Genomic DNA, 26921 nt, shown 5'->3' on the forward strand with positions numbered 1-26921 from the left:
CAGCAGCGATCCGTATTAACTAACAAAAGTGTCACTAATCCCTGTTAATATGAGGCGGGTGGAGTAATGTGCAGGAATTCATTAGTCGAGTTTATGCAGTCGATCCTTTAGGTTTGAGGCCTCAATCAGTCATGTTTGTCAGCCTGTGGTGATGCAGTGAGATGGGGTGTGACACAGCCGCATCCAGCAATTAAAGTGCTATCTGAGTTAAAGCCAGAGATAGTAAACCCAACCTGGGATTGTAACAGCCAGCCTGCCCTAACCCCCTTCTAAATGACCATCACTGCCTCTCACTTAACCCTGACACTTTAACGCCTGACATAGATTACTGCAAGGCTAGAGATAGTAGCGCTGTTCCAAACCAATGAGCTTCCCTGTTGTCTACAGTCCACGCACATCTGCCTTGTAAGAGAGTATCTGAACCTCAACAGGACTGCAACTAGTAGAGCACAACACTAGGAATGCTGCAATAATAACAGCCTTAAGATATCTCTACAAAAGCCAGTTTTCTCATTTAATTCATGAAGCAACACAAAAACCAACAAATTGTAATATTCGTCATCCAGCGTAAAGCGAACCCGGTGTATAGAGAGATGTATGACTTAATGCGTTGTAATAGCCTTACACTACTAGCGCTTGTCGTTAGAAACACATCAAATATTTTCAATGCTTAAAAAACCCTAAATGAAATACTCGTTTTAACCTAAGGAGGCCGCCATGTTCTTTTTCGATGACGTAAACTGGTTGCACGCACAGCTAGACAGCCAAACTAAACACAGACACACGGTTCTTCAGTACATATAAGGTTCTGTATGATAATATATATATATATATATATATATATATATATAATGCTAAAATATGAAAGAAAGAAAATAAAGGCGTGGTGTATTTTCATACATTTTAATATTGTTTGTCAGAAACAATACAAACATGCATATTAATAGCCAAAATCATTTCAAATGTATTATACACAATATTTAGGCATTATGCATTTTATCCAGATTTGGACTATTTGATGTTGATTTATCAGTAGCCTAACGTTATTGTCTTCTCTCCCTCGGTCATTAGCTAACGGGGCAAATATTCATGTGTGCTCTAATACATAATAAATAGCCAAACCGTCTTAAATAGTCCTAAATGTCTTTAAGGCGGTAGTTTAAAGTGATGATTTAATGCACGCTTACCTTGAACAGCTGTTACTGATACTGAACGTGTTCTTCTTTTATGGCAGGCAGGCTGGCCAAGAGGACATACCGCCACCTACTGTCCCTGTGTGTTTATATATATGATCTTATGTTTTAGGTGTCATATTTTACTGTTCTATATTGAAAGCGTGTGTGCTTCGCTGTTGCGAAAGAGAATTGTCGTTTTTGGTGTGGTTTTGATATGGATTGATATTAATTGTAAAAAAATGAAATGAGCATTTAAATTCTATCATTTGACCTGTCATCACGAAATATAGAGCGCTGATTGAAACTAAAGAGAACCTCAGAGATGATGTGTTCTTGCATGCAATCCTCGGAAGCGAGTTAGCATTTTAGCACTTCTGGTTCTTTCGCCCCAAAGTCTACGGGTCTTTTGAATGGGTTTAAACTATGACATAAAACACACCAGTTATAACTCGCTTGCGACTTTTTAAATCTTTATTGTGTCTTTAAAATGGTGGTTATTTGCCTGGGACGTTCACGGTGCCTGGTAAAATCACCATGGACACAAATGTCTCTTTCATATAAGTTAAAGAAAAAATAAGATAACAATGAATTAATATGACACAATAATTAAAACAGGTGTTTGCTGTGTCACATTCATGTGTTATTTGACCTTTGTCTCTGCGCGTGTGAATTGTAAATAGTCTTTAGGTCTAATCCCCATAGTTAGCTATGAACGTGCCTCAGTGCTATAAAGTCTCCGCTTGGAGGCCATGATTATCTAAATAGCCTTGGAGGAGACAAGACTCAAGCTGTTTTCTTCTGTCCCTTTGCCCACTGACTCTAACATAGTGGCATAAAATGCTCTTATAATCCATGTCAGTATGTTGCTGATGATGCATCAGATAAATAAAGTTTATATGGTTATCAATTTAGGGGAAGCTCCATTTTTGAATAGACATGAGTGTCAATATGGTTGAAATGTCTTAAGTAAACTCAGACTATAAATATTCAATTGATATTTCAGTTGGTTCTGTCAAGCTTTTGCTGAACAATAGGTTCCTCCTGATTCATAACAGCTAGAATGCACTCTCCTGTGGTGAAAAACAAGTGTATATTAAACAAACTGTATGACAGGTCTTTACCTGACAATATAATGCAAAGTTAGCACACATAAATACGACTGTAGACAGTACTAAAAATACGCACAAGCAAAACTAAAACATGTCTCTATATGTCTTCTACAAGCGGATTTGTCCAGTAAAATACTCTTGAATTATGCAAATACCATATGAATTCTATTTTCATTGTACTAAAGCAAGCTCTTGTTTTCGTTCCTCCTCATTTGGCATAAGAGTTACTGTCTTCTGTATTTTGCACCATAGATATGACTATATGAAGGGACGGCAGCAATAGAACCATTAATAGAAAACGAATGATATGCGTTACCTCCGCTGATCTTAAGTGTAGGGATACCTTAACAGAAGTTTGAGCAATGTTAATAGTAAACCTCTCTTAGCAAACATCAACAATTATGTGCATGACCATTCAAGCATGGTGCAAACTGTTTTAGTAAAAAGGGATGTCTTGTTTCTGTGACAGGTGCTAGCATTGTAATGTAATGCAATGTAAATGTTTCATTGTATTGACTATATTTCCAACAGGACAGGTTTAATGATCTCCGAAAAACCCATTGAAACATCATGGAATTCAGTTTGCTTTCATTTGTTGGTGCTGTCACCCTCTCTGTACTCTCATTGTGACTAGTCAAAGACTTTGTTAATGAGTATGAAAGCACTTCCAAAGCAATAATTAGTTATCCTGCAAACAATAAATAAAGTACTTTCAAAGCCCTTCCGTCCACCATGGGCCGCTCTCAAATCAATGCTTATTTCAATACGTTGTGGTAAGGAGCCTCCAGTGATAACTATAGATTCCAGCAGACTGAGTAATGAATTGGCGCTCGATAGCTGGCATGTTTCAGTGAGCCCACTGCAGCGCTGTTGGCTGATCCTGCCATCTCTGTAATTATGGGATACATTTCAATGCAAAACACCAGTGTGAACCATCACCTCTGAGTCAAGTCCCCACCTTCAATAGAGATTAGTTAAATACAGGCAAATAAATCTGAAAGATTCTCATGCCATAATTAGATCAGTCCAATTCCACCTTTCGGTATCATCAATGAACAGGAATGAATTGTTGCTTTGAAATAATCCCAAAAGAACAAAACTTCACCTAAGTATTACATTATATTGAGATCAGAAGAAACGCCTCTCTCTCACCTGTCACCTCCTGAAATACTTTGAAGGTGGACAGATAAAGCATGAGGCCCAGTAAGTGAATCACTAATGCATGTATCCCTATTACTATGGCTAACTACCGGAATAAATAGCTACCTTTATGTGACTCTTCCTGTGGCGGAATGAAGTGATCTGACTCAAATGGTGGGAAAACATTTACATGTATGTAAGAGATCAGAATAGCAAAATCCTGTCATCTGCTTTTTTTATGAGAAATGACTTTTACACTTTATTTCTGTTAGGATGAAAACCCAGTACAAGATTCTGCCTTTGATAGCATAAAAAACATTTCTTAAAGGAATTAGATGTATCTTCTCTCGCAAACAGTATGTAGAATCTGAATGAACAAGCAAAACCTGATCTTTTCAGTCCTCCTGTTTATCTAGATCAGGGGTCCCCAAACTTTTTCTGCAAGGGTTACATAATTCTTCCGGTCTTTAATGGGGGGCCGGGTCGGTTTGTAACAGAAAATTACATGAATACAATAAATACAATGTATTTCCTAATGGCAGAATAGTTTATTTTGTTAAGCACCGTAAAGACAAATGATTACTTTTCAAGAGATATAGCCTATTTAAAGAGAATTGTTATTACTATCATGATGACATTTTTTCTTATTGAGTGCTATTCAAAATCAAAACATTTACTTATGCATATTAATTAACCTTTCTCTTTCCCAAACGTTTGGCCATTTTGTCTCTTTGAAATTTTCCGCTGGTTCGTGCGTCAGCTGTTTAATCGCAGTGGTACATTATGTTGAGCATACCATTCTGTTGGTAGGTGAATTTAACAAATAATTAGGCTATGTTTATAACTTAGGGAAATTTGAGTCTGAAAGCCAATATTTATTATCAAATATAGACATGATAAAAGTGAATACAAGTACATTAAATTTTTTGTTAATATGTCTCGGGCATTGTTCAGTAGGCCGGTCAAAATCTGTGGGCGGGCCATATTCGGCCCACAGGTCGTAGTTTGGGGACCCCTGATCTAGAGGTATCTGTCATTTAAAGAGGCTGTCCATTCAGCACCACGGAGAGCTCCATATGAAAGCCTGCCTCCTTTCAGCCTTCATGAGATCAACATTACTTATTGGAAAACATGACGTTACATTTACGCATTTGGCAGACGCTTTTATCCAAAGCAACTTACAGTCCACTCAGTGCCATATCTTTTACTAGTACTGTATGTGTCCTCCCCGGGCATCGAACCCACAATCTTTGCGCTACTAACATAACACTCTAACCACTGAGCCACGGGAACAGATTTTTTGGCAACCTGAAAAAAAATCACTACCGTTACTGTGGTTGCTAAATTCATTCTTTAATTTATATGGTCTTAAAAAATCTCACTTTTAATTATCAGTCAGGCCAAAAGTCATATCACTCGGTAAAGTCGTAGCACATCTTCCTTTAACTAGCTGAATAATTTGAGCTATCATTCATATCCATAGCACAGATGTTATATGTTACCCCTTGGTACAGTAATAGTGTTAAGCACATTTTTACACAGTTAGGCTGTAGAAACACTAAACTCATCCACTATTCACTTCTGCCTCTCTTGTATTCAATAAACAATGCTAATGTACCCATTAGCTAAAAACAATTTGAAGTTATGACATAGTCTCATTGTGAACAAGAATATCTTGAACTTGACCGAAAATGAGAAGTCTGTCTATCCAGGGAAGAGAAGCCGAGAAATCTCTCAGGTTTACAATCGCAATCATCTGGCAGATGTTGGGGAAGTCATGGGAGACTCAGATTTCTTTCAAGCAGGTGTTCTTTACAGCTTGTATTAAAAGTTTTATATCGTGGAAAAGTTTGGAGAGCACTTGGGGCGTCTTATTCTTTATTACACTCGATATTTTTTTCATGGTCTTATTTTTGGAGGTAACTGTCAAGATAACAAGTCTACACCGCAGAAAACAAACCAAGACAATGCCCTCTATCAATTCTTGTTATGGTATTTTGTTGCAAAGGTTTTTTATGCCTCAGGTAAACTTATGTGTTCACGGTCCTATTAAACATCTAGCTATAGCTCTAATGCACAGTCATGTACAATGTTTGCTTCAGTGAACATCTCAGTTATGGCAAATCCGCATGGAAGTAATCAAATAAAGTTTATTTGAATGCATATTATGTACATCGTGGTCAACAGCATAACCTCACAACGTTTTACATGTTCCTCATTTACAAGCAAAGCTAACATATCCTATAAAACTGTCTTAAATGTCCAGTACAAAACTTTGACCTATTTGAATTCAACAGCGACCTCTAGTGGCAATGGAAAGTACAGATAGCAAATTGTAAAGGAGTTGTTTTTAAACATAACACAAAGTGAGAGAAATTCTTGAAATGAACAAAATAAACCGCAGTTGAAACCGATCACAATAATAAAATAAAAGCAAGAGACCAGCGCGACTTTCTTGCTATTGCAGAAGAATTTGCAGCACATGTAGTTTCATAGACTTCAAAGAGGTGCATATCCAAAAAAACTATAAAAATATATTAATAAAATATTATGAAAACTTTATTAAGTAGCCCTACATTGATGGAATTTAAACATAATATAATTGTTGACTGAGGTATCAGAGAAATGTTGCCATTTTGAAATCATGCAGTCAGCAATAACACTGCCTGCTTATTAACTCCCCTTTGTTTCAGTTTCAAAATCTACTGTCAAAGGATAATAAACTATTTTTTTAAATAATTTGAAAAAGAAATTCTACGCAATAAAAACCCTCCTAAAGTTTTATCAAGCAAAAAGTGCCAACACTGGCTCTCCCTATACATGGATGTATTAGTCTTTAATGTGTTTAATGATCTTCTCCAGTACAATCTCACAACACGTTTCCCTTAAATCAATCCATCAAAAATCTGTTGAACCACAGCAGTACGTACACACATCATACGTGATGCATTGCCAACAGGACACACAGATTTCAGAGATAATACAGGTTTTCCTGCACATCTCTGCATGTTCCTTCTATTGTCACAGCTTGTCAAAGAACATAATAATACCATGATGTGTATCCTCCCTCGGGGACAAAACCGATGCTGTTGTTCTTACATAAACCTCATTACACTGTGAGGAACAATGACCGTTGCTTCCATCAAACCAAAAAAAACAACACTACCCCGGCAGCAATGACCATAATCTGTTATGTACACCTCAGCTTTTAGGTAGAGGAAGACTTGTCTATATCCTAGTGAAATTGCCCAGAAATACGGGCAACTGTGTGGTAAATCTGCATGTACAATTGGCAGGCATTCCTGCCCAGGCTTATGTTGTTCTGTAATGATCATTATGAAAACTAAGTAGCATATCCGCAGAGATTCTGCATGCATAAAATGGGATAAGTGAAGCTGAAGGACAATGCTGTTTAGCATCATTCATGCCAAACACCCCCGACTGCCCCACAAAACAAGAAGTATTAAATAATAACTAAACCAGCACACAGTAAAACTCAACTAAACTTTCTAGTGACGTGCATCTAATTTCTAGTAGCGTTATTTTTTTAAACGGATCAGATACAATTCTGTAAAGTTAAGGCACACCCGTTGGAACGGAAATCACGACAAGTGAAGAATTTACAATCTTATCTCACAGGAATTTGTAACAATTTTACGAAGAAGCTTATTTGCATGAAATAGTATGTTGTGAATTGGTAAAAATCGTACAATGACAAAAGAAATGCTATATTGAAGCCCCGCCCCTTTCCCTAACGTCACAGCTGCAAAAGAAAATCGTAATGTACGAATGAGATGAACGAATTAGCCAAAATGAATCACATCGTAAAATAGTTACGTTTTTGCCGTGAGATTGTTGGAATTAATAAAACCAAGCTGACTCCAAAATCTGGATGCAAAAAGTCAATCAAATGTTTTTTTACAGATTGTCAGATATAGGGTCATGGGATGTGTGCAATAAAAAAATGTATGTACAGCACCCTTAATGATGTGTATTTTCTCAACCAAACAGGTTTCCTAAACATTCTTAACAACAGCCTTTTAGCCTTGCCCAACCAAGACATCATAACTTCTGCACACTGTCCTTTCCAATTTCATTACCATAACATGGACTGTAAAAAGCTACCCCCTGGTTGCACACACACGCTTATCAGTTTGATCCAGATGAAATATGACAGATTTAGTTTTGCTATCTAACAGGCATCTCTCAGCCATGCACACTTCACGTCTCGTCCTTCAATCAGAGGCTTTCCAGAGCACATGCCAAGTGAAAGTAGCATATTTGCAAATCGATGAGCCATTCTGATGATCCTAAATAAAGCAATTGTAATGAATTGAATTAGATAAGCTTATTAATAGTCGGTCTATGGAGAAGCTGTAGTTTGTGTGGTGCTAAGACCATGAATAGTAATAGAACAGAAAGATTAATCTGTGCTAGGAAAAGGATTGAATCAATAACACATCTTATTCCGCACTGCAGAGCACATAACACAGCACATAACTTTAACTAGAGCAACAGTGATCTGGGGGCATCAATGGATTAGAAAGAAAGAAAGAAAGAAAGAACGAACGAAAGAAAGAAAATGGTGCGAATTGTTTAGCATTTTAAGTGTTTTGCTTCAACAGTGAGATCCTTCAATCACACATAATGCCATTTGCTGTTTTTGGGAATGCTGTGGGACTAAACAGAATTCCCAGAGAACTGCAGCTCCCTTGAGGGCAGAAAATCTGTTTTGCCTGAGGTGAAAAAAGTGTAAACACTGTGAATATGCCTACATTCAAAATTTGAATGATATACCATTCTTCTACTTTCACTGCTAGAAAGCTTTCTATATTTACTTCTGTATTCAACTTTAATGTTGCTTTGTGGACAGCAGCAGTCAATAATATTGAATTATATAATATAATGTTTCACCCCTGATAGCACACATTCATCTGGCTGACGTCTGCATTTACATCGGCAAGACATCTGCAATACATAGTTTGCTCATCTGCAATACGTCTCGAAGATGTCTGCTGTCAGAAATCTAAAATCATCTAAAAGATGTCTGTAAGATGTTTATGATCTAGAATGGATCTAAAGCTGCTCTTTCCAAGATGTTTAGAATATGTTTTTACACAGCAGATGTTTCCAGATCTAAAGCAGACGTATTACAGACGTTCAGACGTCTCAGAGACGTATTGCAGATAAGCAAAGTTTGTATTGCAGATGTCTTGCAGATGTAAATGCAGACGTCAAATAGACGTCAGCCAGATGGATTGTGCTATCTGGGACTGTATCTTAAATATTTACAAATGACGGTGAGCTACAGAAAGTTTTTCCATCTCCGGACCTCCCCTTACACAAAAATGTTTCCTAAAAGCCGTTTTCTCCAAAAAGCTTTGCATTACACTACTAGAAAGTTTCTGTTGAAGTGTTTTGATCAAGGTAAGACACCACACTCTGCAAGTCAAACCTTGTGGTGTTCAACCAAACACCCTTTCAACACTTCAAATGTCAATAGACCACCTTTTCACATAGTACAACTGCATAGTTGACAACTAACTTGTTTAAGCACTATGTTGGATATGATTTAAACAATATGTGTTACTTTTATCACAAATGTTTCTGCAGTGATAAAAAAGAAACTAACTCCATGTAGTCTATCAATTTCATGGGGGGTCCACAGAAATGGCATGTATACTTATTAAATAAGAATCAGCACAAATGTTCTTTACAAAATGAATAAGTAAATAAAATAGATGTTCATTATGTATGCAGAAGGACCTTTAAAAACATGACTTACTTTTCCACCTTTTGAGCATCTTCTGTAAGTGTTTGCGACTCCAGCGGTCTGATTCATTCTCAATCACTGCAACGGGAGAAGAGATAACACGTCAAACATCAGACAACACCTGGTGTAAGAACGCGACGTCAAAACTACAACGCTGCGCTTTTCAAGGGGGCTTTTACACAAAACGCTTTTTGGGTTTGTCTGATTTTTGACTGTTGGATTATACAAACATAAACTGGAGGGATCTGTATTCTTTCTTTCAGCACAACTTTTTCACGCAAATTACGTCGAACGCAACGATCAGCCAATATATACGGAGAAGTGCGTCGCGTGGATTTGCGTCCACTGCGTGTAACAACAAAATGCAGTCAAATAATGACAACTTTTACCTTTATGTATGGCAATGTCTGGTGGGTCCTGTGGATACAAATGTAGGCTCTCGTCCTGGATTATTTCCAATAATATCCACTGAGTCCAGGAGAAAGAGTGTAATCTTAAAATCTTGTAATCTCAAAGTAGTCCTGTGTCGCGCAGAAGGAGATTCCCCTGATTTATTAAATGTCATAACACTATCTGATCTGAAATCAGACTTAGAGAGATGTAGCGGGAGCTGCACATAGTTTAAAGTGAGAAATGGAGATCTTCTCTCTTCTCATATGCTTCAGTGGAGATGAGGAATCCGTGTGCGTGTGTTTCGGTAATACTGGACACGTGCTTGTTGATATATCCAGTTACAAACAATAATAGAATCCTATAGTGATTGTTTGTACAGAGTTTATATAATTGTGTTAAATAATAAAACCTTGAAATGCCATTAAGGCAACTCAGTCATAACCAAGGAGGCTGATTGTATTATTGTTGTTAATATAATTTAAATATAAATCCAACAAAGACTTTTAAGTGGCTGTGAGGATTTGCAATTCTGCAGGATATAATGTCCCTGGAAGACATCAAAACCCAGTTGTCCAATTGTCCAATTCTGTTAAACATTACTCAATATTCAATTTGAAGATTAAAATAATACTTTACCGAATAAACTAACATGTTGTTATATAAGGAGATGGTTTCTGTTTTATCAGAGTGGTGGTGCAGTGATAGCACTTGTAACATATTGAATCTTAAACAATATTGGGCATTGGTAGTGCATTCATCGGATCCCTTGAATTAATTTATCCAGTAGAAGCGATCACCAAAACATGGCTCCACCTACTTGCAACTCAGAGAGGACACGCTGATTTGGATAATGTAGCAATGAACTGATAAATTGACTTATTTATTCAAACGATTCATTCAATTTATTCCCTTTTTCAGAACTCTTCATTTGTATAGAAGAAGGTATTCCTAATGGAAAAGAAAACCTTACGTTCTTGATACATATTCTTTACGAGAGTCAAGAGCCCAACTTACATTTACATTTAGGCATTTGGCAGACGCTTTTAATTTATTCATTTATACATAGGTATCTGCAATCTGAACCCACAACCTTGCATTGTTAACGCAATGCTCTTACCACTGAGCTACCACTGCCCAACTGAAGCAAACATTGATGACAACAATGGTAGTTTGATGAAATTTACAAAAAAATACAACCTTAATTGTGGGTTCAGTGATATTGATTTGACACAGTTGACGTTGCATTGAATGATTTCAAACTGCTTTCGCGCTATCTGGGATACGTAATATTTTGGCGCCTACTCTCAAATTAATTTCTATTTCACATACGTATTCTTTTCCTTTCCACATACCACCCAAAAAAACTAACAGTATTTGTAAACAGTATTTAATATTGACTTTAACCTCTTCAAACATCAGCGAGGCTTATAACAAACCCATGCAGTCTTCAAACACAGAAAAAGACATAAAACATGTTTTCTGTAAAAATAAAATACAAAAACTTTTTTTTAAATGTTGATAAATTCGTTTTGAGTTGATTTGTGCGTCAATGTAGGCTTATTGTTCAATGACAGCTCTAATACAACACAAGTCGAAAGAGGAAAAACTATTTAGGCAAATATCAGAACATCAAAGCCCTGCGAAACAAAGAAAAAGGTATTTGATGATATTGTAGCCATCAAGCTCAGCAACTTCAAAAGTACTAAAGGAATTCCACAAGAGCTGCTTCGGAAAATGTATCCTTTGTACTTTGGCATCACAATACTGAGGGCTTAGCAGAGTGTCACAGTCACCAGTTGCAGTGCCCTCTCAAATCCGCTAGAGGCCACTCCCCTCATCGCATGGACTGCCCTATGACACTACATTACCCATAACCATAGACCGGATTCATTATCTGTTATTGCCTTCACCTGTGTCCTGTTAACTGTTGTTTGCCTTGCCTTGCCTTGCCTTTGCCATTGAGGACTGTATTGAATTAGCGCATTTAACAGATTTTAACCAGGTATGCAACACGACCCCAGGTGGACTCTGGTGTATCATATCACTATAGCACTGCAACAAAGCAGCGTGAAAGTTGTTGTGCAAGTGGCTGAGGAGGATGCCAGCCCTGAGCCTGTACACAAGATGGAAGCCAGTCCAGAGCTCGCTTGCAAGATGGCTGCTTGTCCAGTGCTTGTTTGCAAGATGGCTGCTTCTCCAGAGCCCGTTCACAATATGGCCGCCAGCCCAGCGCCTCCAGCCATTATGGCCACCTCACCATTGGTCCCAAGTCCAGTTGTCCCTGAGGTGTCCATTGCTTAGGTTCTGCCTTGTGAATCTGTTCTGACAGTGGTGGCCACTTCCCTGCTGTGTGTCTGGGCTGTGCACTGTTCGTCCTAACCAGAGGCTGTTTCTGAACCCACTGATTCCATTGCCTCGTCCAAGATTGCCGCATCTGAGCTCCCTGCCTTATCCAAGATGGCTGCTCCTGGCGGCCTTCGGGTCATCTGCATTGTTGGGTCTGGTGTCCTTCATCTTCCTCTTGACAATACCCCATAGATGATCTATGGGGTTCAGGTCAGGCGAGTTTGCTGGCCAATCAAGCACAGTAACACCATGGTCATTGAACCAGCTTTTGGTACCTTTAGCAGAGTGGGCAGGTGACAAGTCCAACTGGAAAATGAAATCAGCATCTCCATAAAGCTTGTCAGGAGATGGAAGCGTGAAGTGCTCTAAAATTTCCTTGTAGATGGCTGCGTTGAATGTGGACTTCAGAAAACACCATGGACCAAAGTACTATTTTCAGATGAAAGAAAATTTTGCATTTCATTTGGAAATCAAGGTCTCAGAATCTGGAGGAAGAATGGAGAGGCAAAGAATCCATGTTGGTTGAAGTTCTGTGTGAAGTTTCCACAGTCAGTGATGATTTGGGCTGCCATGTCATCTGCTGGTGTTGGTCCACTGTGTTTTCTGAAGTATGAAAAACGTGAACGTGATCTCTTCCATTGCTTACGTTTGCAGGCGACAAAACAGTGACATGTAGGGAGGGTCCGACTTGCAAGGTAATTTTCTACCCTTAACCTTACTGCAGCCGCCTACTCTCAGCCCTTAACCAAGTCCATGTCTAACCGTTATTGTAATTAAGTCGCTTTTTTGGATACTTGTTATTTTATATGAGTATATTTTCAAGTCTGTAATTATACTTGCACTTTATACAAATTAAGCTAATACTTCTACTTTGCTACTATTAAAATCCCACGCACTACTGAGTATAACCTGAATTTATATTCAGACCTTCATTTGCCCATAAAGATATCTGACCGTAAATGTACCAATGGATTTTGAACTGAAAAGACGACAGCTGCGCAGAGATTTGTTGAGTTGGATTGTTGTAGGACAGGATTGCTGTTCATCAACTCCCCCTAGAGTTATCCAAGAGATGACGTTTCTAAAGCAGAACAGTAAAGAAGTCTTCATCTGAAATCATGAGCTTTGTTCATTCATACAATGCAACTGCTGTGTGTTTAAAAGTTCAAAAAGCAGACACAAACTGCACAAACGCAATCCTTGTGCCTCCTGATGATACATTAACATCTTATGAAGTGAATCACAAGATAAGACATTATAACCGATAAGTGTAGCAATCAGTCTGCTTATGTGTAAGTGGCACAGCAGGCAGGGGGCATATCAAACAGCGGAGGGTTTTTCGCACTTGAAAGTCATTGCGGGAAAGGGACACAATACGAAGGGTTGTCTGATATAAAGACAAAAGTTGTGTTTTTGTATTATTCCTTTCGGTAGTGTTACCTGTTTCTGTACTTTGAACTTCGAAAGAAGAAACTGTGGACTTTTGCGTTTTATAAAAGACCACGGACTAAAATTCCAGGTTAAAATCTTTACTGTTCTATGTAAATAATGTGACATACATTTTGGATGGCTTGAGGTTGAGTAAATTAAGAGTCAGCTACGACTTTCAATGTTAATTCAATGCAATTTTGGTTACAAATTATTGCATTTTTTGCATGCAGTCAATCTGGGTATATTACTTGGGAATTGTCTGAATCTCAGTAAATCTGTCATCTCTTCAAAACTTCTAAAAATTATTTTATCATTTGAACCATCGCATGCAAAATGATCCATTAAATTATAAAAATCAGGCAATCATGTATATTCTGTGACTATCTATGACATTTCGAATGTCTTCTACATGGGCAAATAATCTGCACATGCCAATAAATCAATAAACACAATCAACCAACCAATCAAGCAGATTTGGAAGCATATGTATGGAGTTTGCCCAAACCAAAATCACTGTTTTTCTTTGAGATTTTATTTTCAGCATGGAGGTGGAAAGAATATGACCATCAGCCACAAAATCTGAGGTCTCTGTTAGATGGCACGAATGCTGCTTGAGAGGACATTGCAATTACAGTAATCACTTTAGGGGATGGGTGCACCATTCAAAGTGATTTTTCCCCGGTGCATTGCAAGAAAACCATTAGATGCGATGTGGATATGATTTTTTGGCCAGTTCATCTAGAGCGATTGGATGTACAGTAGTTTTTCATGGATGTGATTTTGTGTAACATGTAATTTACTTTAACATGTATAAAACATACACTCACCTAAAGGATTATTAGGCCATCCTAATACTGTGTTTGACCCCCTTTCGCCTTCAGAAGTGCCTTAATTCTACGTGGCGTTGATTCAACAAGGTGCTGAAAGCATTCTTTAGAAATGTTGGCCCATATTGATAGGATAGCATCTTGCAGTTGATGGAGATTTGTGGGATGCACATCCAGGGCACGAAGCTCCGGTTCCACCACATCCCAAAGATGCTCTATTGGGTTGAGATCTTGTGACTGTGGGGGCCATTTTAGTACAGTGAACTCATTGTCATGTTCAAGAAATGATTCAAGCATTGTGACATTATCCTGCTGGAAGTTGCCATCAGAGGATGGGTACATGGTGGTCATAAAGGGATGGACATGGTCAGAAACAATGCTCAGGTAGGCCGTGGCATTTAAACGATGTCTAATTGGCTCTAAGGGGCCTAAAGTGTGCCAAGAAAACATCCCCCACACCGTTACACCACCACCAGCCTGCACAGTGGTAACAAGGCATGATGGATCCATGTTCTCATTCTGTTTACGGCAAATTCTGACTTTACCATCTGAATGTCTCAACAGAAATCGAGACTCATCAGAGCAGGCAACATTTTTCCAGTCTTCAACTGTCCAATTTTGGTGAGCTAGTTCAAATTGTAGCCTCCTTTTCCTATTTGTAGTGGAGATGAGTGGTATGTAAAGAAAAGAAGCAGAAGTTGCTATTATTAAGTTGTTTCAAGAAGAAGCATTTGCAGAAAAGATAAAGATTTTGAGGCTAATAAAGTTGTCAAGACTTAATACAGTAGGCTGCACAAGTTAAATAAATTCTTGGATGAAGAAGGTATTCTAAGAGTTGGAGGACGTTTAAGTCAAGCTATATTACACCCACACATGAAGCAATACTTCCCAAGAATAACCATACAGTATATCAGCTTGCTTGTTAGGCATTTTCATGAGAAAGTATATTCTCAGGGGTGGGGTATGACAATATACAAACTCCGAGCTAATGGATGGTGGACCATGGGATGTAGCAATGCTATTTATTTACACATCTTTAAATGTGTCAAATGCAGGAAGTATCCAAAAATGGGTGACTTGTCATCAGAAAGAATGGAAACAGGTGGTCTCTTTCTAACCTGCTGTTATATCCGTAAAAAAATATAATGTGTTTTTACTGCCTTGCGTATTTTTGGTGTTCCAGTTGGGTGTTTCCTCTGATAATGAGCTGGAGTCTCCTATTGGTCGTGCTGAACACCTTACTAAATTAAAGGACCGCACCAAACACTCATTCTCTGCATTTTGTTCTTTAGTCTTACACTCGTTCTGATTATTAGTATTCTCATTCTAGATTCGTTTTGTCATTTGTTTGTTTGTGAGAGAGCGTCATGCCAGGGAGATATATTAAGTGTGGTGAAACTGTGAGTGTTTGTTGGTATAATCAAGCCCTCATTCCCCTATGTTACCTGACCAAGTTTGACCATGATTAAGATGCTGATTCTGATTTATGTTTGCCAAGAGAATTTGTAAATACTTTTGTTTCTATCCTTGTAAACACACTTTGGAAAGTTGCGAGAGGTAAAGGGTTGGATGCCAACTTATTTCATATCTTTTTCACCTTGTTTATCTTGGAGGTAGTTAGATAATCTAACTTGCCCTTAGCAACAGGTCCATTAGCTTAAACCTGCACGAGAACAGGCATATTTCATGACGCAGTCAAGTCGCCTTATTCTTACAATAATAGACCCAAGGTACAGGATTAATATAAAGAGCTTTGCGAATTTAACATGTAATTAATGCAATGATTTGCTTTTAGAACAATATTCATTGTAATATGTATATATGTTGTGAGAGATGTTTTTGACCGGACTGAGTTAGGAAGAATGTTCCACCAGGAAGGAGTTGTGAAGGAGAATGTGCGGGAAAGCGATTTACTGAGAAGGCAATACAGATGCTCCTTGTTTGCTGAATGCAGTGCTCTTGATGGGGTGTAGGCAGTGGCGGCTCCAGACAATTTTGATCGGGGGGGTCAATGGGGGTCCTGGTCATTTAAAGGGGGGGCTCATTAAAACCAACAGAAAATACAGTGGACACGGCTAATAACTGCATATTAATGCTACTAAACAAATAAAACAACACAGCATATCAACTACTTTGTTTTTAATTAATTAATCAATTGTAGTTTGCAAACAATATGCTCGAACTTTAATTGCCATATCCACACCCACTGCTGCTTCTAGCTATATTAGTGCCCTAAGCATAATTCCATTATGATGACCCCCCCCCTAAAATTTGCCAGTTTTACTTTTTATTACCAAACATATAACTCAATACCAATAACACAATAGCAGCATCACAGTATAAAACTTAGGAACACTAAATAGAGAAAGTAAAATCTTCACACCTTTGCTGACTTTGTAAACATATGTAGAATAGCCAACACACACTACACATTTGAAAGTGCAAACTTTTCTTCAGTAAACAGAATTAGTAGCAGCACATCCACATTTCCCGAATTTAAGTTAATTAAACATGGACATACCTCATGTGACGCACGGGCATCATCTCCAGTTTCTTCAACTTTCTTTTCTCTTGACTCCTAATGTCTTTTCGGGGACATTTCCAAATAAGTTGCCTAGACTACCGTCTGTCAAACTGCGTCAGGCGCACGCGTGATCAACCGGCGCTGCCGCTCGGACCGTACATGGGCGGGTTGTGGTGATATAGGATTGTTCAGCTGTGTTTTTTTTTACATATACATGTCTAAAATGTGCCTGCCTAATCATTTTTCTATAGCCTAATGAAATAATATTAGATTTTAAAAAGAATGTATTACGCTATTTTTGGTGCCGCCTCAGCACTTGGTGCTGGCCACACCCATGACAGAAAACATATTTACAATCCAAAAGAACGACGCGGGTATGATTTTAGTTGAGGCTGTCTTGGTTTCTCGGCTGGGCCATGGATTAAATCCCCAGTTAAATCCTCTCCGCCGTCAGGATTCCCACTTTCCGTGCCCGCTGTAGCGCTCGATGAGGCGCCATTTCTTTCCATCTGCTCACCTGTCTCCTCCGCCCTTTTTTAGGTATGACAAAGCGATCCATTTTTAGCTTCAAGAAAAGTGCGTAGCAGCTCTTGCGGGCTCGCGTCAGCGCCTTGAACGCAATGACGCAAGGCGCAGCGGCAGCAACGTTCATGGTGCGTCGCATTGATTCTTATGTTTACATTTTTTATATGTCGACTAAATTATTAATTATTATTGTTCTGCGTAGTTTGAAGAGAACCATTTTTAAATCTTTATCCTGGATATATATATTTTAATATGTATCAAATATTTTTTAATCAGGAAGGGAGTGGGGGGTCAAAAAGGGGGTCAAGGCGTTTTTGGAAGGGTCTTGAGACCCCCCAAGACCCCCCTGGCGCCGCCACTGGGTGTAGGAGTGTAGGAGGGTGTGAAAGTATGCCGGTGCAGATGATGATCCTGAAGGCGAGCATAGGTGACTTGAACCTGATACAGGCTTAAACCGGTAGCCAGTGAATGGAGATGAAAAGGGGTATCATATCAGCCCCTTCGGGCTGTTCAAAAATAAGACGCTGCTGCATTGTGAACCAACTGGAATGGTTTGATAGCATTTGCAGGCAGACCAGCAAGGAAAGCACTGAAGTAGTCCAACCTTGAGATGACAAGAGGAGTTGTGTCGCATGCTCAGTGAGATAGGGTCTAACCTTTCTAAGGTTAAATATGGCATGTCGGCATGACATGTATTGACGTTTTTACTTTTTGATTTGCATAAATCCAACCTTTAAAGACTTTCAAAGGTGTATACATTTATGTGCCTGTGCCTGTTGTGAAGTGAAATCAATAATTCACAATACATTAAAAGCAATAAAATAGCACAACAAAATCATATTTTCCCTCAACTCTGTACCACATTTCTATGATTACTGATGTTCAGATGTATGCCTTTCAAATGATGTGGACTCCTGCAACTGCTACTGAGTTTATTTAATTCAAAAAGGATATTTTAAATAACAATTTAGAGAGCCAAATATGAGAAAATCGTAAAAATAAAAAACGGACGTTTTGTGTTTCTACTTTTGCGTTTACATTATATGGTCTGAAAATTGAATTGTGAAGCATTACACGGACAGGAAGTACAATTTATAAAAATGATTTAATTTACAACATTAATGGATTGGATAGGGACACAAAGTGCTTGCACGCAAACGGAAAGTAATTTGAAATGCATAGGAATATGCACGGTGGTGGAGGGTGGTATCTGCTGTAGTTGATATCATTTTAGATTAGTACACTGCAAGGGGGAAATTCACATGACTGTGGAACTCCCCAACATTTATTTCCCAGGGGCTAGATGGATATTGTGATTCCAATCACTTGCCAATATTTAACATTTAATATTTCATTACCTCCAATCTGGCTCATAATCTGTTTTTGTCACACTCCATTACATGGGAAAGTGACTCTGAGATGGTTAATTCATAAAAATCTACAGTGTTCCTCCCCACCAGGACAAGACTTCTCGGGCCAAGCTTTAGAGATGCAGTGTAAACTACATGTCTGTGATTTAGCAGTGCAAACGAAAATGAACTTTAAATGTCTGAGACCTTGATACTTTTAATATAATTTTACACTCCCTAGATTAAACAACATTAAATCGAGATATTGGCGTATGTACAGGTACACCGGTAAGTAATTCCACATGAATATTATTCCTTATGCATGAGGGAGACCAGACAATGTGGCTGTGGTGGGTATTTGCTCTTATAGTTCTTGAGTGATCACTCAGTGATCAGCGTTTGGGCAAGTGGAAGCGTGGATTGGTCGGAGAGCCTGGTGTTTCCATGACAGGAACATGCAGCAAGCCATTTTTCCATAGCAGAAAATTCATAGCATTAAAATATTTAGCTGCTTTCACAAAGCATTATATAAATCATTAACTATCATTGTGAAACTGTCAGATGGTTTATTATAACTATATGTGACTGGACCTGATTAAAGGCACCAAATACAGGGGCCACTAATGAACTTTCTGTAAACACATACAGATCTCCTTTAAACCAATTATAGCACATTGTTGTAGCTCAGTGGTAAGAGCATTGTGTTAACAACACAAGGTTGTGGGTTCAATCCTGGGGGATTGCAGATACCTATGTAAAATGTATAGGATAATGCTATGTAAGTCGCTTTGGATAAAAACGTCTACCAAATGCCTAAATGTAAATAACATTCAAATAAAGGAATTCCCCGGCACCAAATTGGGAAAATCACAGGGATCACAAGTCCAAACAAGCCTACTCAAGGACACGGACTGGATGCTGGCTGCACCGGAAATGACAGCAGGGATCTGTGGCAGAAACGGGATTCCGGCAGCTTCGACCCTGGAGGGGAGCCCTGCGGCCTCGACCCCGGACGGGAATCTGGTGGGCTAATTTATCTCTTAGTTTTAAGTATTTCAATATTGTTAATGTTAATTGTTAAGTAATTTCACCGAGCTGAAATCTACATTGATTCAATGTTATGTAAGCAAACCAATTGCGTCGATTTCGTGTTGAATATGTGTTAATTCTCTAACGTCTTTTCACGGAGCTGAAATCAAATTCAAATCAATGTTCGGTAAGTGAACCAATTGCGTCGATTTAAGGTTACTTTTTTATTGCGTGACTGACGTTGACTCAACATTACCCAGGTGAGCAAAATGATTTCGAATCGATGTCGGAAATCAATGTCGTTTCGATGCTGGGAGAGATATTGATTCTACATTGATTCTACTTCGGTTTGCTATCTGGGACACCTGCTGAATAAAATAATGCTTAATCTTTTGCCTGTTTTTTTATTTCGTTCATTTAATATATCCTTCCTGGTGGAACATTCTTCCTATTGCAGTCCGGTCAACCACATCTCTCACAACCTTCAAAAAACTACTTAAAACACACCTCTTCGGCGAATACTTGACAGACAAATAAAAAGATAAAAAACACTAACCCTCTTCTCTCACTAGTAACTAGTAACTTTGTATTAGCACCTATTGTACTATCGCTCTTTTATGACATATCGCTTATTGCTCCCTGAACTCTTTGTAAGTCGCTTTGGATAAAAGCGTCTGCTAAATGACTAAATGTAAATGTAATGCCAAATAATGAAACCATGGGATATAACTAACTGAGTTTTAATGTTTTAAAGATCATTTAACCAAATCCATGACCTTCCAGGCCATACAGCTGGATTCTTCGACTGTTTCATTCCGGGACACTTAAAAGGTCAACATTAATTTCACATATTTACATATTAAACCTTCATAATCTTATTTTATCATTCATAATTAGCATGATTTTTGGGGGGCACAAATCCTAAAATCAATCAAATAAAAATTATCCTAGTCAATATTTGCTGACAGACAGCACAGACCGATATGAAACGCGTGCTTATGCTAACTTTCTCCCATTGTTGTCAAGCAAACTGTAAGTCATGCATACCACGTAATATTAAAATACTTAGTTTTAATTTCCTGACTTACCACTTTATTCCCCAAACCTTGTTTCCTCTACCTACAGATATTTAGCCTGCTGTAGAGGTACATTATTGTTACAATTAGTTAATCATGCCGTACATTGCGGGTTGTTTTTAAATAAAGGTTTCAGAGTTACACACCTGTGTTCCATTGGAATCTGTAGCATTCAGTCCAGAGGTGGAAGTTTTACCTGGGTACGAATCCTTTCACTAAACTTTGCCCTGGCACTCTTTACTATGAGCATCTCATTTCTCCATTATGACGTCTAACATTCAGCCTCCACAACTGGCAACTTCTACAATCAACTGAGCTCCATTATTCAGATGACCCCCTCATCCGAGTGTTGGATGATCCTTGGTGACTTTAATCCATGAGTGGGAGCCAACTTTAGCGCGTGGCCTGACATTCTGGGAAGACATGGATATGGCAACATGAATGATAACGGTCAGTGCTTACTGGAACTCTGCAGCACCCACTCTGTCCCTTCCGTATTCTTTAAGGGCTCAAGCTCCTCCAAAGTCACCTGGCATCATCCACGTTCTAAGTGCTGGCACCAACTTGACCTTGTACAGGTGAAGCTTGAGAATTTGAGGGAAGTAACACACTGCTGATCACTGCATTCAGCAGATTGTGACACTGATCACACCATTCTACGTTGCAAACTAAAGATAGTCCCAAGTAAGTTTCATTAGGCCAGGCCCAAGCCTACTCCACGTCTGGATGTTTCTGTAATCTATGCTCCTGCATTCCAGGAACTACTTGCTGCCAGCTTTGACTCTCCACCATTTCATGCGGACATCACGACTGCCTGGCAGCACTTCCACTCTGTTACCACAAAGGCTGCATTCTCCATCTTTGGAAAGCAATCCACAGCCTGACTGGTTCAAAACCCATGCCAGCATTCTTCTACCTGCAATTGACTCTAAGCGTTCAGCCAGACTGTCTTACATGCAGCATAACACTCTCTCAAATAAGGCAGCATAGAAGCAGGCATGCCGTAATGTCCAACAGGTCATTCGCACAGCCATAGGGGTTTACTGGAGAACACTGTGTGACCGTATTGAGGCAAGTGCATCCATTGGAAACATCTGAAGTGTCTTTGAAGGTCTGAAAGAAGCCCTGGGCCCAGTCCCTTAAAAATCCTCTCCACTTAGTTCCCTATCAGCCGAACTTCTGACTGATTTGGAATCTCAATTGGCAAGATGGGCAGAGCACTACAGCCTTCTCTATGCTTAGTCTGTCACAGCCAACATACTGGCAATAACTGCTGCTGTTCCTGAGCTCCCCACCATGTCTGATCTGGATGCAGACATTACCATCGAGCAAGTCAAATCTGCAATTAAATCAATGAAAATTAAAAGGTATCCCGGAGCTGACGGCCTCCCCCCTGAGACTTATAAGGCAGGCGGTGATGTCCTTGCCTCTGTCCTACATCATCTGGTTGAGAAGTGCTGGAACAGTGGATATTTCCCAGATGTCCTTAGAGATGCCAACATCATCACCATCAATAAAAACAAGGGGGAACGCGCAGACTGTAACAATTTCAGAGGAATATCTCTGCTCAGTCTTGCTGGCAAGATATCTGCTCGCACTATTCTACCACGTTTACAAATCCTTGCTGACCGTATCCTCCCTGAAAGTCAGTGTGGGTTTCGAGCTGGCCGTATCCTCCCTGAAAGTCAGTGTGGGTTTCGAGCTGGCCGTTCACAGCAGACATGGTGTTCTGTGTCCGTCAACTACAGGAAAAGTCTATTGAACAGCATAAACCTCTGTTCTTGGTGTTTGTGGACTTGACCAAGGCCTTTGACAGCGTTAGTCGATCTGGACTTTTTCTCATCCTACAAAGACTTGGTTGCCCTCCAAAGTTACTGAAGGTGATCATTGAGTTTCATGAGAGCATGAAGGTAACTGTACAATCTGAAGGCACTCGCTCTGACGAGTTCCAGATAAGGTGTGGGGTAAAGCAGGGATGTGTCCTTGCTCCTTCCCTCTTCAGAATCTTCTTCTCAGCCCTGCTACGCCGCGCCTTCCCTGATAACTCGGGTATAATTCTACACACCCACACGCCATGTTCTGGTACGTGAGCTGCTTTATGCTGATGATGCTTCCTTTGTTGCCCACTCAGAGGCAGATCTACAACTACTCTGCTCATCTTTTGCCGCTGCATGTCTTAAGTTTGGTTTGCAGATTAGTCTTAAAAAGATAGTTATCCTTGCCCAGCCTGCAACTCTAAACCCTGCAGTATACATTAAGAACACATGTCTATCTGTGGTAGAGAAATTAATCTACCTGGGTTCCACAGTATGAAACAATAATAATGTTGATGCAGAGCTTGACATGCGCATTGGGAGGGCATCATCAATGTTTGGAAAACTGAGCAAGCGCGTTTGGCACAACAAGAACCTCTCATTACTCCTTAAGGTATGTGTATACCATGCTTGTGTACTTAGCACCTTACTATATGCAAGTGAGACATGGACAACATACAGGATGCACGAACATCGCCTCAATGCCTTTCATTTTCACTGCCTGCGTTCCATACTGGGTGTATGCTGGAAGGACCATGTGCCAAACTCTGTCATACTTGAGAGAACTGGTTCCACTGACTTGTACACTATCCTTTGTGAACGCCACCCCCGCTGGATCGGGCATATTAATCGAATGAGTGACACGCGCCTTACAACAATTTTGCTATATGGCGAGCTGGCAAAGGCCATAAGCAAACAAGCTCAAAACAGGAAACAGTTCGTCACACCTGACATGAACGCCATAGGAGTATCCCTTTATTACCCTAACTTAAAATATTGTTACACGTATAGGTACACTATAATTACATAAATGTACACCATTAATTTAGGTTATCTTACGCAGTTCTCTGCAGATTGTATATATGGTTGCAACCCCTTTATAACCCGAACTAATATTTTGTTCCCTTATACCTACATGTAGGTACACTATAGTTACCAAAACTTACACCGTAAATTGAGTTGACTTACGCAGTTCTTTGCGGGTCGTAATGCAGTGCGCAATGGAAGATGGGTGATTTTCCTTTTCAACATACGGTGATGTATTGAAGTTCCCTTCTTCCCTACGCTATTCGCAGTGCCCTTCGAACAGAACATGTTAGCTCTCTTCGGATTGGAATCTCACTTAAGATGGCGGAACTCCCCTTGAAGTCCACTTCGCAGTCCAAATGGAACACACCTGAATGTAAGAAACTAATTTCATCCTCTGTCACACATTTAATTAAAAAAATACAGCATTTCATGCATGCCATTTATTGATGAAACTTTAACTTTTTGTACTTCTGAAAATGTGAATCAGCAAATGATTGCGTTGCAAGTCTTCAGCATTGGACTGAATACATCAAGATGATTTACAGTGGACAATAAAGATACTAGTCTTTTCTTATTCTCTCGCTCTCTCTCCTTGCTTTCTCTTCTTCATCAGGCGTTCCTTATCAAGCTGTTTAAAAGGCTCAGCAGTTTTTGGATGTAATATTGATGAGAAATCACATCATAATGTCACCACTACTGCAACGCTGATGGATCACAGTGGGAATGTAGTGAGGAGGGGTTAAATTATACAAATAACAGTGGATGATGGATGACCAAAACACTCCTCAAGCTGTTTTTAGCTCTACCGCTTAAAAAGAAATACAAGCTTATGAGAGAAGAAATTTAAAGTCGTCTGTTTATGCATATATATTCTTAAAAATATCTTCATAAATAATTACAGAATTTTCGTTTTTGAGTTAACTTTAAAGTATTAGTTTTTATGTATTTGTTTCAAATTATTAGAAATCATTGAATCTAGGCCACTGCATGCATTGTATCTGTGACATCTGTCATTGGAAGTATGGATAATAGTTTAGTCTTCAGTAATCTCACTAGTGATCTTTAAGGTGTAAGACATAATGGTGGTGCAGGATTTATTTTATGGTTGTGGCATATTTACATTTCAATGTTATATTCAAGGTACTTTACAATAGCATGTCATATTTTCCTTAAAATGTTAAATGCTGTTGCAAGATGACCATAAGACTTGCATTCACACAATGTCCTAGACTATGATGGCCTAGTAGCCATTAGGTACTTACTGAAAAACTATATGAGATATAAAGCTCTAAATGTACTGTACAATACCCTACTTTTATGATCGTTAAGGTGTCCAACACAAATAAAATATTATTTCTGTTTTTCTTGTTCTAATATTGTCTTACTAAAGCTTTGTGCGACTCACACAATTTTCTTCTATCCTGTTATTTATTTGTAGCTCTCAAGGAATTTTTTAAAAGATCTTTCCAGCTGTCCTCTTTATATATGCCCTGTTACACATACTTAATGATTTGCATTAACATATCCATGATTCTGTACATTGTCACAATATATCTTTGTGAAATTCTACATATAAAGTACAAATATAGTAACTTCATAACTTTAGGCATGTCCACTTATTATAGGAGTAGGACAATGGATTCACTTTTATCCAAAGCGTGTCAAGAATGTAATCCAGATCAGCATCAATGTGTATTTAACCCACGTGATATTAAAGAGACAGCACGACAATGGATCCAAGTAAAGTCGTTTACAAATGTGTCCACTGCAGCTCGGTATATGCAACAATTTCAACCGCATCACCGTTTCCATTTAAAAAACATTTTGTGCATTTCCCCAGCCACCAGTTGTGGTCTATGCAATAAATAGTCAAATTTCTGAACTATGTTATTGTATTTTTTTGTGACATTATAGTAATGATAATATTTTCAATATTTACAATAATAATATATTGATATATAAAATATTCAATTTAACAGGAGTCTCTCACATTAACCCACAGCAATATTAAAATAGTGTAGAACAATGTTTTATACCAATAATTTATTAATAAAGCTCTACGATATTGTTGTGTGAGCACATTAGGTCTTAATCGCTGACTATCGCGCTCCGGAAATGCACGCAGTTGCATCTCGTTCAAAAATATAGCCAGTGCAGTTTCTTAACTAAATGTAATGACCCAACCATTCACAAGACACACAAGTTATGTTTGTGTCGTGTTTTATTGTGTTTAATATACAAACTGTTGTGTTTAGGCGTGGGGTCGGGTCGGGTCACGTGCTCAAATGCATCTATATTCCGCAACCTTAATAATAACCGTACAGAAAATATAATGTCTGATTTAATCATTATTTACACGCAGGACTTTTCCTACCATGGTTACATGATACGTGAAAAAAGAAATCCAACAAAATGAAGAGTTGCAATTTTTATTTTAATAGTTGAAGTTTAACATAAACCTAAAGATTTCAAAATGTAGTTTTATTTTTTATGAGGCTTTAAGATCATAGCCAGAATTTCTGAAATGGAAAAGTGCTTTGAGTTGGTGTAAAGCCAAACCCACACAAACATTGCATTGTGGGAATTCTGATTGTTTTCACTGTCTTTTAACTTCTCTTCATCAGGATCTTCATTCTGTTACACTTGACTTATTAATTGATTGTAACTTTTTCATTTTTCATGTTAAGCTCCAAACCCTCGGTTGTTGCCGTCTCTCTTTTTCTGGCAGAAGTATCATGTGGTTGTTGGCAGTTTGTAATGCAGTAAATATAAAACAGTCCTTCAATAATAATCTAATAATCTAAACACAAGGCATTTTCACGCTTTATGGGGTGGTTTCCCGGATAGGGTTTAGACTTGTCTAAGACTTAAAGAAAGATTAGAGCTGTCTTAACAGAAGACTGCTTGCACTGACAGATCTTAAAATATATCAGCGCCATTTTTTGTCTCAAGAAGATTCATGTTTGTTTGTAAGGAATGTTTGCAAAAACTACCTGATCATTCTAATTTCACCAAGGCCCAGTCCGGGAAACCACTCGTGAATGTCATAGAATTATTGACTTGTTCAGCTGCAGTGACACACGAATAAAAAAGTGTAAAACATGCGATATGAGTTTGATATAAAAACATCTATTAATGTTTCCTTAATCCTCACTATAGGACCATGCTGTCCTGTACACTGCCGTAGCTGTAATCGAAATCATGCAAAGCTTTTCTGCTTGAAGGATTTTACAGGGCAGAGGAGGTTTATGTGGGATAAAGATGCATGTGTTTGGACATGGATCATTTACATTTTAATGCATCGTGACGTACATCCGAGTGAAACGTCTTCTGAAATGAGAAAAAATGTGGGGGCGGGGCTTTATTTTGCCCTTCCCTTTT

The sequence above is a fragment of the Barbatula barbatula genome (assembly GCF_947034865.1).
Source record: "Barbatula barbatula genome assembly, chromosome: 23".
NCBI classification, from domain to species: domain Eukaryota; kingdom Metazoa; phylum Chordata; class Actinopteri; order Cypriniformes; family Nemacheilidae; genus Barbatula; species Barbatula barbatula.